The 9,562-nt window shown below is 42.5% G+C and overlaps 1 long non-coding RNA gene across 1 annotated transcript in view; it reads left to right on the top strand.

Annotated features, from left to right (window-relative positions):
- The first annotated feature begins 5,561 nt into the window (after positions 1–5,561).
- The window catches only part of LOC116095086, a 72,122-nt gene continuing 68,121 nt past the window's right edge, over positions 5,562–9,562 (top strand). Inside the window, exon 1 of the long non-coding RNA XR_004120435.1 lies at positions 5,562–5,706. This is a non-coding gene — a long non-coding RNA (uncharacterized LOC116095086). The remainder of the gene's footprint in view (positions 5,707–9,562) is intronic.

The following is a 9,562-nucleotide window of genomic DNA, read 5'->3' as shown; positions in this document are numbered from 1 at the left end:
AGGTCTCCCACATTCCCGGTTCGTGGAAACCCACGCTAGTAGGAAGCTGCTGGTCGGTATCCTACAATTCTGATGCTAATCGAAGGGAGCAAGCACTAGAAACAGCTCAGGATGCCAGCAGGGTGGCTGGCCTTCACAGGGAACCTAAGAGCCAGGTACAACTGGCTCCATTTTATGGCTGGGGAAATCAAGTCTCTGTGAACTTTAATAATCCTAGGAAGATGGGGAGAAAAAAAAGTAACAGAAAAATGAAACCTTTTAAACTGAGAGGAAGAACAAATGATTGTGTCATGCCTGTGTGTGCACCTATGAATGTGTGTGTGTGTGTGTGTGTACTTCTGTGTGTATATACATATCCGTGGCATGTATATGAATGTGTATTTAGAGGCCAGAGGTTGACATCAGATGTTTTCCTTAGTCATTATCCATTTTGTTTTTGGAGACAAGGTCTCTCACTGAACCAACAAGTCGTGGAAAGCAAAGCCTGGAAAATTCCAAAGCAATGGTTGGTCAGTTGGTCAGTCGGTCGGTTGGTTGGTCCGTCAGTCGGTTGCCATACTGAGAGGGAGTTGAGCTAATCCCTTGCTGCTGTGCAGATGCAACGGCCACTTGGGTAGACAATGATTGTCCCTTCCAGTTAGGGCTTCCCTTTTCATATCTCAGAAGAATGCCGTAGCAGGGGTGCTAATGCCACCAAGATGGAAAGGATCAGTATGAGCCCAACTTAATTACTTTTCTCTCATCCTTTTAAAGGGCAGTTTATGAAAATGCATTTGTTAGAGTGCTGAGTCATGAATGACTATTTTATTTTAGATGTGTTTATTTATTTTATGCACTTGAGTGTTTTGCCTACATGTATGTCTGTGCACAACATATATACCTGATGCTTGTGGAGGTCAAAAGAGATTGCCAAATCCCCTGGAACTGAAGTTATAGGTGATTGTGAATCACGATGTAGGTACTGAAATCTAAACCTGGACCCTCTGCAAGAGCAGCCAGTGCTCTTAACCAGGGAGCCATCTCTCTAGCTCATAGACTAAGTTATTTTTTTATAATCCTGCAATTATTCACTATATCAAATTCAGGGACTTTATTACACACCTCTGGTTGATCATAACTCATAACTCTGAATAAAAAGCTAAAAACCCCTTTTCACAAAACATGCCAGAGAGATTTAAATTCGCAGTTTAAATAATTTAATAGCAAATGTTTAAGACATATCACATTCCTTTCTTTTGTTCCATGTAAAATTTTATTGAAAAAAAATCAAGCCTTTTTAGTTATAAAAGAGAGAAAAAGAGAGAAAAATTCAAAAGCAAAATGGAATGAGCATGGGTAGATTCTCTGATATGGTAACTTTTTAGTATTCAGACAGTTGAGAGCCTTTAAAGATTAAACAAAATACCATCTCTGGATTCTGGGAAGGAGCAGACCAGTTATGATGAATGAGTGCCTCAGGGTTTTCTATTGTTTGGTTAAAACACCATGGCCAAAAGCAGTATGGGAGCAAAGGTTTTACTTCATCTTACACTCCCAGGTAACAGTCTGTCCCTGAGGGAAGTCAGGACAGGAGCTCAAGGCAGGAGCCTAGAGGTAGAGCTGAAGCTGGAGCTGCTCACTGGCTCATTCTTCATGGCTTGCTCAGCCTGCTTTCTCATAAGACCCAAGACCACCAACCTAAGGGTGGCATCACCCACAGTGTGGGCTGGCACTCCTGAATCAGACATTAATCAAGACAATGCCCCACAGGATTGCCCACAGGCCAATCCTATAGGCACTTTCTTAACTAAAGATCCCTGTTATCAGATGACTATAGCTGTGTCAAGCTGACATAAAAACAAACACAGTATGGAACAGTTTGAATTAAAAACAAAACTGAGGAAAAGTCTCATGTAGGATTGTCTGGCCTTGATCTCTGTGTGCAGCCAAAGATCATCCTGAATACCCCAGGCTTGATTACACCTAGCAGAAGTTCAAAATCTTTTTTTTGTTTTATCTGAGACAGGGTCTCATTATATATCCCTGTCTGTCTTGGAACTCACTTTGTCAACCAGGCTGGCCTCAAACTCACAGAGATCCCCCTGCTTCAGCCTCTGCCTCCCCAGTCTTAGGATTAAGGGCATATATATCACCATATCCAGCTGAGCTTTGACTTAAACTCACTTTTCACTGTCTTAATTATAATTTTTAATAACTAAAAATAACCTACATCACTGTGCTTTTATGAAGTAGGCTACTTTAAAGAAAAGTTCTTAGAATCAGAAAGATTGCTCAGAGGACAAATGTTCTGATCACACAACCACACCAGCCTGCCAGCCTGACTTCAGTCCTTCAAACCCACATGCAGGTGGAAGGAGAGACTCCAAAAAGTTGTCCTCTGACATCCACACACGTGACATGTTCATCCCTCATCATATATGTGTGTGTACACATACACACAAAGCAAAAAATAAGAAGAGAAAGAGAGAGGGTTTGGGGGTTGAAAGATGCCATGATCTAGGGAATTTGGTTAAGATGTCAGAAAATCAAGGTAAAAAAATTGTAGAATCATTCACACTGGAAGCACCAACTCTTCCTTTCAGAGAAGGGAGTTGGCATTAAAAATGAAAAGCAAAACAAACAAACGAATAAAACAAAAAAAAAAAACAACAACAAAACCTAGCATTCTAATGTGGGTGATTGCCCTTAAGGGAAGAAATTTGAGAAGTGACACATACTTTAAGCCAAACCAACCACCAGTGTCATCTGCTTTGGGTATCTGTGGCAGTTCACAGCTCACATAGCAACTGTTAGCCAGTGACAGGACTTCGGGTCTCTCATAAAGCAGCTCAATAGTCAGCTCACTTTATATATCCAAACATACAGCAAGGTTGCCTATGGAACATTTTCTAAGTTACATCCTTTTTTCCCCTTTGAGACAGGGTCTCACTGTGCAGTCCCTGGCAGCCTGAAGCTTACTACATTATATGTACATAGCTTGTACTATGTACATCAGCCTGGCCTGATCTCACAGGGAACCTCTGCCTTTGCTTCAGGAATGGTGAGATGCGGGCGAAGGGCACAACACCCACAAATGTCATGGTTTTATGACGCTTAATCATTCTCTTGTGGCATTAAACCTGTTTTTATTAGTATATATTAATTATTCATAATAATGGGCTCCATGTGACTTTTTATACATGTACATATGTATTTTGACTACATTCCCCAACCTCTTTTCTGCTAACTCTCTTCTTCCCAACCAGCCCCCACTTCTGTTTTTCATTTTTTTTCCTGGTGATTTAATTCGTTTAACTAGGGTCGCTTCCAGGAGCATAGATGAGGGGCTATTTACAGAAACATGGACACCTTCCCAGTGGCTACAGCACTGAAGAAAATGTCTTCAACCCTCAGCAAGTCTTCTGAACCCTGTCAGGGAAGTGTGAGGCCTCAGGAGCTCCCCACTCAACTTCATGATTTCTGAACCCCATCAGGGAAGTGTGAGGCCTCAGGAGCTCCCCCTTCAACTTCATGATTTCTGTGGGGTTGTTAGCTTGCAAATGTGTTTCTGTGAAAGTGTGAATCTGACTGGAGTTCCCGGGATTGTATCCTGTTTCCAGACAGCACATTTTGCTGTTACTACGAAATATATAATGAGCCACTTAGTGCCAGCTTTCTATTTACCAATTTAGTCAACTTGAATGACTATATTAGTCTTTAACAATGAAATTTAATTCGTATCAGGTGAACAAGGAGCTTCATCTGGGATCTGTTAGGACTCCATGTTTATGAGTTTATTTCGACAGGGAAAGGGAAAGACATGTTAACCACAGCTCTGACTCAGAATTCAGCCACTCTGTGGCCACTTGGATCTGGTCCATGGACCAATTACAATGCATCTCCCTCCCACATCTTGCTGTCCCAGTTTGAAATAAGTACAATGTGTTTTCTTTTTTTTGTCAGCCCACCTATTAAATCTGCCTGGGCGGTGCCCAGACATTTTGGTCTGTCTTTTGCACACTGAACATGCACATTTCCCCTCAAACACTGTGTCTTCTAGTGAAGAATTCCACGTAGAACATCTGATTGTTACTAGTTAAGTCATTGACTGGCTTCTCCCGGCCCTGGGAGGACACTACACATTCTCGAAACACATCTGCATGCTCTGGCTACAGCACTTCTGGATTTGGAAGGTTGTGTTTATTGTGAGTCATGAAAATGGGCCGCCGTTCCCATGAAAGTGTCACTCAGTCTACGGGTGCCAGTGGTGGCAATGGTGCTGGAGTGTTTTCCAAAAATCTCTTCGCTTTTCTTGTCCAATGTGAAGGGCTGATGCATTTGTCCTGGAGCAAGACAAAGACCCTGCGTCCCCTGAAGCATTTCTGTCACCTCCTGTGACATTTCCACCATGACTTCTTTATTCATAGACTGACTGAACAGATATTTTAGAAAGAAAAACTTTTTTTTGTTTTTGTTGTTTTGTTTTGTTTGAGGCAGGGTTTCTCTGTGTAACCTTGGCTGTCCTGGAACTCACTCTATAGACTAGACTAGCCTCGAACTCAGAGATCTCTGCCTCCTAAGTGCTGGGATCAAAGGGATGCACCACTATACTCATGCAGGCTTCATACTCATTTATTAAAAAAAAAAAACTTTATTTATTTATTTATTTATTATTTGTGTGTGTGGGTGCGTTGTGGGGGTGGGGCATGCTTTAGTGCCAGAGTGTGTGTTTAAGAAAGGGGGCAATGGAAGTTGGTACTTTCCTTCCATCATGTAGATTCTGGGAGTTATTCAGGTCATCAGGCCTGTCCTCAGTGGCCTTTACCTGCTGAGCTACCTTGCCAGCCCCAAGATGAACATTTTATAAGCTATAGGACATGTTTTAGAAAGATGATATATGTCAACTTACACACATACAAAAAATTAAAAGTCAAAGATGAGGTTTACACTCAGCATCCTCCATTGTCCCTCATGTTTAATATCTGAAGGCATCACTGGGCTTTTCAGAGGAGTACAAACACAAGCCAGACACAGATGCCACCTCATTTCTCACTATTAATATGACTTAAAATACAGTGTTTTTATATACATGTGGTGGAGAACAGGCATAATAACCACAAATGCAGCGGACTGTTAACTGACAGCGGGGGCCTTTGTATTCTTCTTTTGAATTTTCAGGATGATAGATACGATCGTAAATGAAAGGCTTTTGAGTGTTTGCTTTGAAAACAAGTAAGTCATCTAAGGGCCTGAGGTGATGTCAGGGTCCCTCCGATTGTGGGGATGCCACCTGCATCCTTTCACCTCTGTTCTGCTTCTGAAATCCCGCTGTGACTTTAGGTGGCTCTTGGCAAATGTGTAAATACAGAGTGCTTACTTTTTCTTTTTCAGGGTATGTCTCTTCCAGTTAGGGCACAAGTAGGGGACCTGTCGACCACTGAGTTTAGACCTCACCTCAGAGCCCGAAGCTTTGGTCCGGCCTGACCTCGTCACTGAACTCTGACCTAACTGACTCCTCTGGCTCACAACCATGGGCAAGTTCAAACCTGGGCTCTCTTCCTCCTACTCAGCTCCTCCTCTCCTCCTCTCCCTCTTCCTCCTCCTCCTCCTTTCTTCCTCCTCTTTCTCCTGCTTCTCCTCCTTCCTTCCTCCTCTTCTTCCTCCTTCCTGCTTCCAGAGGAGATGTTTAGGTGCAGTTAGCACTCAGTGCTGGTCCCTGCATGATGGGTAAGTCTACACTTAGATGCTCTCTTCAGCTGGTTTCTTTGACTTGGTTTCTCCCGTGAAGGTGGCTGCGACCTTCCAGGGCCAAATTAACCCAGAGTACAAAACGGGATTTGTGTGGCACTGTATGAGGTGGCTTTCTGCTCAGAGCTGTAATGAACAAACTATGTTTTGATAATGACATGTAGGCAGTACTTTCCAAAGGACAGTTGACTAAAACCAGGGTAGTTTCAGTGGTTGGCTGCACACTCAGCCTGTGTCATGAGCCCCATATTATGTATGTATGCTTCTAATGATGTTAGAATAAAGGGGTAAAAGACCACTACAGAGATGAGGGTGCTCCTGCCTCCTGGGAACCTCTCAGGTTTGATAACTCTGTTTCCAACTGTCCAGCTCATACAATTATCATCAATGAACACTGTTGCATGCTGCTGGATCACATACAAATATTCAGATTTTTGTTTTCCTCCCCATTCTGAAGGTTATCTCTCTGGTTGCTCTGAAAATTAACTGACAACCATTTCCCATGATGCTCTAAGGGCTGTCAAGCTGTCTGTCAAGCTGTCAGCTGACCAATCGTTCCCATGGTTCTTTTAGACTTCCGTATGATAAACTGAAAGGCCCTGTTATCTGTGTGTTGTGAAGGGGAGCTGTCTGGGCTTTGATAACATATCACTTCTCCCAGGTGAGAGGTGGCTGACAGCATGCCCAAGCCAATCAACACCTCAGAGCCGAGCCCAGCCGGGGCGAGAAGCCAGGGCCACAGATGGTACTGGGTACTGTTTGCTAACTTTCCTTTGTACGGAAGTTTCAGACTCGTCCTTCCTGTTACCAACAGTTATTTCTCCTTTTAGCTTTCAAATAACAACTGCTACTCTTCTCACCACGGAGAGAGAACCTTAAAGCTGAAAACAAAGTCTGTGCGTTTTGGTTCACGGCACACAGGCTGTCTGCCTCCTGTTCACCAGACCCTGTTCCCTAAAGTCACAGGCTCCACCTTCCAGAAGAAATATCCATGAAAAGATATTTTGATGTCTAATATAAAATACATTTGATTACTTGTGTCTGGGTCGGCATCATCAATATGACCAGGCTTAGGTTTGGCATATGTTAGTTTACACTTTAGTGTTGATTAGGAAATAAATGAAATTATGACACAGATTCAAATTTTACTTGTAAAGCCTTTCGCTTCTTATGTTGGATATATACAATGTGCATGTGGGCGAGTCAGAGGACAAGCTTGCAGAGTTGTATTTCTCCGTTAGCCTTTGTGTGAGTTGCAGGGATTGAACTTGGGTCATTGGGCTTTCGTGACAAACACTTTAACTTGTAAGAAAAAAAAAAAAGAAAAAGAAATCCTTGATGTTTTAACGGTTCTTAATTATACTAGTATAGTATAAGTTGAATTTCCATGTGTGATATACATAAAGGGGAGAGCAGACACAGTAGACCAGACAGAGAAGTCTTTGAGGAAAAGGCTATCTGAGAGGCATCTACCTGGAAATGGATGCATTTCTGTTATAAACTTGTGACACAACCTGTGGGCTTCTACATTTTGTGGATAACAGGCCAAGCTCCCGAAGTGCTGACTCTGGGCAAGAATTATTTTGCCCTTTGGGCTTGATCTCCTGCCTGTGATCCCCTCTCTCCCTCCTGCAACTCTGACATGTGCTGACTGGCTGTCAAGACAAAGACTAAATGTGCCCTTTGGCCATCACTCAGGGAGACACTCTGTTGTTGTTTCTTGTGTTCTTCAGCAGGATAAAAGTATGGCAGCTGCTAACATCACCATCTTGTGTACAAACAGTTTTTTGCACACTGTCTCTTGTCATTAGTGCCAGCGATCTCACAGAGTGAGGGAGAATTCCTATGACAGACAACAATCAAGTGACTTTGTAATGTGGAGTCTGAAAAGGGAGACAGTGGCTTGTTTTCTGTTCACGATAATTAGCTATGCATGTAACACTCCTCAAATAAGCAAGAATAGCTCAGAGTGCTCGGGAACTGAGAATCTGTCAGGTTGGGGGACAATGACTCAAGAGAAAAGATAAAGTGGTAGTTAGATGGCTCAGTTGGCAGAGGTGCTTGGCACTACACTCAAGGGCCTGAGTTCGATACCCACTACCTACATGATGGAAGTAGGGATTCGACTTTCACAGATTATCCTCGGACCTCTACATACTCACTGTGGCATGTGTGCCCTACCTGCTACAAATTAATCAATAAAAATGTAATGACATCTTTTAAAAAGAAAGAAAAGAACATGAACCTTGCTTGGTGCCAAGAGAGGCCCTGACTCCGAGTCACATTCACTGTGACCTTTTGCTTTGCAAATAGACTAATGTTTGATGCAATTATTTGCTTAAAGGCATAATTTTGGTTTCTATCCAGTGAGGGAAGCTTCTTGAGGTTCTGAACACCAGACATTTACTATTGGCTTCTGGTATGTCGGAGCACCCAAGCAAGGGCAAATTCTCAATCGTCCTTAGAGAGCATCTAGGTTGACCACCACATCCCTTTCTGTAAGGAAATTCTTTGTCACTTCCTGCCTTTTGGCTAAATCAAGTGTAAGAAATACCTTATATTCCACTGAAGTAGGTGGTGGCTTGGGAGGAAGGGATGCGAATATCCATGCGCTATTCAAAGGACTCTCAAAAAATTCCAGTTCATTTCTAGGGAAAAAAAATTAATTTTATATTAGATTTTTCATAGGCTTTCCTCTTTTGATAACTGAACTCATTAAATTTTATTAGCTCACTAGCCTAGGAAGACCAGTCAGGGAATAAAAATGCTTCCCTTGGATCTGAGTTGGATCCCTCAAGCCCAGGTTTAAAAAGCCAGGCCTAGTGGTATGCACTTATAATCTGGGTTAGGGAGGCAGACTCATGCATATACCTAGGACTTCCAATCCATGTAGCCTAGCCTAACCAGTGAGCTCCAGGCCAACTACAAACATGGTTCAAATAAGGTGACAGCTCCTGAGGTTGATGTTGGACTCCATACTCAGGTGCACACATGCATGCACACACATATGCACACACACACACACACACACACACACACACACACACACACGTATTTATTAGCTCACATAACAGCAGAATAACTGTTATAAGCTGTTGAAAAAAAAAGGTTTTCATCGCTGTGGCAGAACACAATGAACAAAAGCAACTGGGGAAGGGAAGGGCTTACTTTATCTTAGTGCTTTCAGGTCAGACTTCATCCCCCGGGGAAATCATGGCAGGAACTGAAGGCAGGAACCTGGAGGCAGGAAGTGATGCAGAGGCCATTGAGGAGTGCTGCTTATTGGCTTGTTCCTATTGGCTTGCTCACCATACTTTTTTTAGTGACTCAGAATCAGCTGCCCAGGGACACCCCCACATCAATCTCTAATTAATAAACTTTCTGGTGGTATTTCCTTAATTGAGAGTCCCTCTTCCCAGATGACTTTAACTTGTGTCAAGTAGACATAAAACCAGCCAGCATGTGGTATCTTGTAGGTCTAGAGTTTTCATATTAAGGATGTTTGATTCTGTGCTAAAATTTTTGCTTAGTGGTTTTAAAAGCTAAGAATAGTAATTCAAACCGTGATTGAATGCATCTCTCTGTGTGTGTTTGTTTCTGTCTCTCCCTGAGAAACTTGGCCCAGTGCATTTGTGACATTGGCTAATGAAGTTTGTTCTAGTTTTGATTTCTTATTGTGATCTAGTATTAGATTAATAAAAATCTTGTGTATAGCCATACCATCCTGCATGATCTTGGAAGCTAAGGGAGTTAGGTCCATCTTGAATGATACTCTGCTTAGGAATATCAGGTAACTGTAGGCGTAAAAAAATCTTACAGAAAAGCAGAGAGTTCT

This window comes from Mastomys coucha, unplaced genomic scaffold, assembly GCF_008632895.1.
Source record: "Mastomys coucha isolate ucsf_1 unplaced genomic scaffold, UCSF_Mcou_1 pScaffold17, whole genome shotgun sequence".
NCBI classification, from domain to species: domain Eukaryota; kingdom Metazoa; phylum Chordata; class Mammalia; order Rodentia; family Muridae; genus Mastomys; species Mastomys coucha.
Note: the sequence above shows the minus strand (reverse complement) of the source record. Positions and strands in the feature narration are given on the sequence as shown.